The sequence below is a fragment of the Callospermophilus lateralis genome, unplaced genomic scaffold (assembly GCF_048772815.1).
Source record: "Callospermophilus lateralis isolate mCalLat2 unplaced genomic scaffold, mCalLat2.hap1 Scaffold_63, whole genome shotgun sequence".
Lineage (NCBI taxonomy): Eukaryota > Metazoa > Chordata > Mammalia > Rodentia > Sciuridae > Callospermophilus > Callospermophilus lateralis.
Window position 1 is genome coordinate 17,178,000 of NW_027514713.1, and position 4,814 is coordinate 17,182,813.

Sequence of the window (4,814 nt, forward strand, 5' to 3'; positions counted from 1 at the left end):
GTGGGTGGAAGGTGGTGCAGGGAAGTGTGGGGGAATCAGAGAACTTCTTTCATCTCTTTATCTACTCTCCTTTTAAGTTCCAGCTCCATTTCCATGTCAGCACTTCTTTCTGCCGGTTTCCTCACCACCCTTTAGTATAGAGGGAGCTCCCATCTGCCACAACTAACAAACTGACACTCCCTCGGATCCCTTTTAATTACTTCCCAGGGTCACACCAGGGCTAAGGTAATGATCTTTTATAGCTTCTGAGAGCAGGAGGTGGATGCAGAGACCCTCAGCACTCAAAGGAGATGCCCTCCAATGGGGACTCTTGAGGTACTAGCACATCTGCAGAGAGCATTATATAGCTCTGACAGCCCCAGTATGGGTGAGGAGTAATGAATACCCAGCCAGACCCATGCTGCCTCCTCCATCTGGTGTCACTCTACATGAGATTCTCTCTGTTCATGCGTTGTCCTCTTGTTGTGTCATTTATTTGCTTTTGTGTGGCCTGTTCACCAGTTGAGTGTCTTTCAGCCTCTTGCTGCCAGGGGTTGTGGTTTTCAGAAAAGACCATCAGAGTCTCTGTGCCCTCTGTGTGCTTTCTCATCAGGAGGGTCCCTCACCCTCTCTCACTTCTTGAGTTCTCCAGAAGCCTGTTTTATATTTCTATTTTTTTTACCATACAATTTTAATTGTGTAGTTACAGTCAATAACCACTCCTAATCAGAACATTTCTGCATAAAGAAAACTGTGATACACTTATAAAAACAGCCAGCTGTAACAAAATGGCTGATGTTTTCATAGCCATAAACTCATAAAAAAGAAATACACCTTTATACAGAAATTTTATACAGATGTAGCTTTAAAATTGATTGTAAACCAAAGGAAGACACATTGCAAACATCAATTATTTTCACTTTAATTACATAATTTTCTAAGGTGATCTATTAGTTTTATTTACCTAAGCTTATTTGCATGATAGTAAAAATTGCATACAACAATAAGAGTGAAGCTTATAGTATGAATTGCTTGGATAACATAGAGCACTTTTTATAGGCAACTGTGTAAAGCACATTTTCTCTATTTAAAACTTTAAGACACTTTGTTTTTACTGCCCATCAAAATACATTTATAAATAGAAAAGAATCAGTATGGTAACAAGAGAAGCAATATTACATTTAACGGAAACTTCCAAAAAATTAATTACAACATGACGCTGCAGGATCTACAAATAAATAATGAGGACTAAATTGTGTTTCACATTTTCTTCTCCTTTTTTTTAAAAAAAATCATGTAACAATGAGAATGAAAAAAAAATTACAGTGAACTTCTATTTCCAAAATAAAAACAAATTTGAATTACGGCAGTGCCATAGAATACAAGGCATTTGTTGGCATATGTCATCTTTAAACTGCATTCCACAGTCTATAGTTCTTTTGTAACATACAATAGAGTAACAAACTCTTTTTTTTCCTTTAAAATAAGGGGCGAGTTTCCAAAGATCAGTGTGGAGTGTTACAAAAATAATTAAAGGAAAGGAAATCATAATCACAGAGGTTATAATGCTTGTTGGAGGCTCCAGAATAATAATTAAAAAACATCTCTGGTATCATGCTTAGGGGGCACACACACACTGGTGCAGCCCTTGAACACAAATTCTAATACCAAACAATCCTTGATGCTTCAACTGGGCTGCTAAGCAGTTTGTAAAAACAGAGTAAAACATTTAGTGCAGTCTGTACTATTCCTTTTCCAACTTTCCTGTTTGTGCAAGTTTCTGAAGATTCATTGGCCAAACCATGAACAACGAAGATTTTTCTGAGCAAATACAAGGTGGACTTTTTTCATGTTGTTAGTAAATACCCAGTGGCACTCTGTTGAAAGACTATACTACTTAGATCTCAGTCTTTCAAATCAGCATTAATGTCTGTGTTTCCTTCCATGGACAGCTCTTCTAGTTTCACCGAGAAAAGGGTGTTAGCATTTTTGTCTTGGACACTCTCTTCTAAATCATTAAGCAACTCCTCTTCTTTGTATTCGGCCACATCCACCTCTAAGCTGGAGTTGTCCTTCAGTTTGCCATGGTGCTTGAGATAGTACCGCTGGTTCTGAAAGAACTTGATGATGGTGTACTTGGGAAGGTCAAGTTGGGCGGACAGAGTCTGGATGGCCTCTTCGTCCGGGTACAGGCCTACATCTTGAATGAAACTCTGAAGGATTCCAAGGGCTTCCACTGAAATTTTGGTTTGTGGCCGGGTCTTCTGCCGGGTCTCCTCATCAGACTCTGCAGGCGAGGCCACGGTGGGCTGGCTCGGGGGATGCCTGGGGCTGGCCTGCTGCTGCGGTTGTGGCTGAGGGGGTGGAGGTGCCTGCGGCTGCTGCTGCTGCTGTTGCTGCTGCTGCTGCTGAATCTGTTCTGCTGGAACATGGATGATGTGGGGTGGCCTGTAGCCATGATGATGCACCGTATTGCTCTCCTGCTCATAAATGGCATCACGCTCTGGCTGAGGAAGACCAAGGAACCTTCGGATCATGGACAAGTTCTCCCACAGAGTCCTGTTTTCTGGAGAAGGATCTTCTTTCCAGCGTAACAGCTCACACAACCATCCCTGGCTTTTGGTTGCCGCAACCTTTGCAAACAGTGCTTGGGACGCTTTAGCGCGCTTCATTTCCTCCTGAATCTCATCATAAATGGAAGCATTAATGTTCATGGTATTGTTCTCTGGTTTCCCATTCCTCTCAGTGGCAATAGTAGTTGTTTTCACCTGAGGAGGGCGGCTGGGCGGTGTGCTTATCAGGGGCACAGGACCCATGGCAGAGGCAGCGTTCAAACTCCTTTCCCTTTCATCCTGGTATATTCGGTCCCTTTCTGCTTCCGGTAACTGCAAGAAATTCTGCATAACCCGAAGGTTTACCAGCAAACACTGGGATGCAGTCTTGGGGTCCTCTTCCTTCCCGAGGATTTCTGAAAGCAAGCCCTGAGTTCTGTTAAAAGCCACACGTGCAAACACTGCCTGGGAGATTCCTGCTCGTTTCAGTTCATCAGGAACCCACTGGTAGATTTCGGAAGACACCTCTGTGTTGGTTGAAACCTGTTGCTCCAAAGGCTTATTCATAGATCTACTGACAGGGGGAGGATGGTTCAAGTACTGTTGGTTTAAGGACTGCTGGGCTAATAGTCTATTCACTGCATACTGCTGATTCAGTAGCTGGGCCATCACCAGCTGCTGGTTGACCAGCTGAGGACTGATAGGCATTGATACCAGCCCAGGGTGCAGGTTTGGAAGAGGGGTCTGGACAGAGGGCTGGCTGCCATGGGAGAGCTGTGCGGGGTATGGAGGCTGCTCAGCTGTGTTCCCTGGGGCTCAGCTGTGTTCCCTGGGATGGCTGCTGGCCAAAGTTGACATGGTTGGCACCTTGCTGGGATAGCTCAGAAAGACTATCCATTTCGACCATCATATCTTTTGTCTTCTTGAAATGTTTGTACCACCTTCCAAATTCTTGACATTTTGCTGCTGAGACATTTGCATAGTAAGTGCTGTTCACAATGGAAGAAATCATACTCTGTGAAAGGGGGCACTCCTTGGCCAACAACTCTGATTCATATCTTTCAGTAAGTCCTTCAGAGCATTCCTTACTGTGGTATGTGACCATTGTTTGGGAGGCAAGTCTTCTAGTTTGGGGCAACTGTGTAACTGAATTTTCAATGTGACCACATGATACACATCTTGAAGCATATCTGCTACCGTAGCATCAGGGGCATCTGTGACATAAGACAGTGGAACTGGATTCCACTTTCCAACCTGGATTAGCCCTTTGGCCTGGGCAGCAGAGCTATGTGAATAACCTAGAGACAGCAATGCCATTTCTATCAGCTGATTGAAAAGCATATCCTTTCTCACCAACACAAATTCCTCATGCTCCTCCTTGCAATCATATTCAATGGTGTTTTCATAATGTTCTACCACGCAGAAAACTGGTAGCATGGTTCCTTTCCTAAGGTTGGTTTTCATCAGATGGCCCGAGTGTTTTAAAGGCACTCCCTGCATTTTTGCACCTGTACTCCCAAGCCTTCCTCTTCCTAGTGGGCTCCCATTCTGCTCCAGGTGGGCAATCTTGGCTGGTGGACCCTTCAGATCGCTTACATTGTTAGACATTTCTGAATGTTCTTTCCCCTGAGTTGCCTCGTTCAAATGATCCATACTCAGTAACTGTCTAAAGATCACCACTTCAAAACTTGACAGCATATAAATAACAAAAACAAAGGAGATTTCCTTTGCAGCCCGGGTTCTTGAAGTGAAGTTCAAGACTGATGTTTTCTATGTCCTTTTTTTTTTTAAAAAAAAGGCAGCAGACCTGAAGGCGACTTCCCCTGAAACTGTATTATTTTCTCTTCCCCTACCCCTGCCCCCCGTAAGTGGGGGAAGGGCAGAAACAAACGTCTAGAAGAGTAGCCATGGGAGAGGGGTTTTAAAAAAAAATCACAATTCGAAAATCAACGTATATGATTCGTAAAATGTCTAACCTCAGAGAATGGGGTTTTCGATGGGGAGGAGGGGAGAGTAGGAAGTAGGGAGGAGGGAGAAGAAAAATTGATCTGACAAGTGATTCGTTGGGGGGGGTATCGTAAAAACAAAGCAAAACCCGTTATGAGCTGTACACTGTGGTGGTGCTGGGGAGGCGAGGTGGTGACTGAGGAATCTCTTAAAAAGAAAAAGAAGAAAAAAAAATCACTGCGGACAAGGTCTCCAAAAAGGAAGGGGATTAAAAAAAAACAAAGTCCCCTCTTCTCTCTTCCCTCCTGCTCGCTGGAGTTCTTCGGTGTGAGGACA

General features: G+C 43.7%; 1 pseudogene; it reads right to left on the bottom strand.

Annotated features, from left to right (window-relative positions):
• Positions 1-1,883: 1,883 nt before the first annotated feature.
• LOC143389567 (DNA-binding protein SATB1 pseudogene) lies at positions 1,884-4,184 on the bottom strand (annotated as a pseudogene).
• Positions 4,185-4,814: the final 630 nt, after the last annotated feature.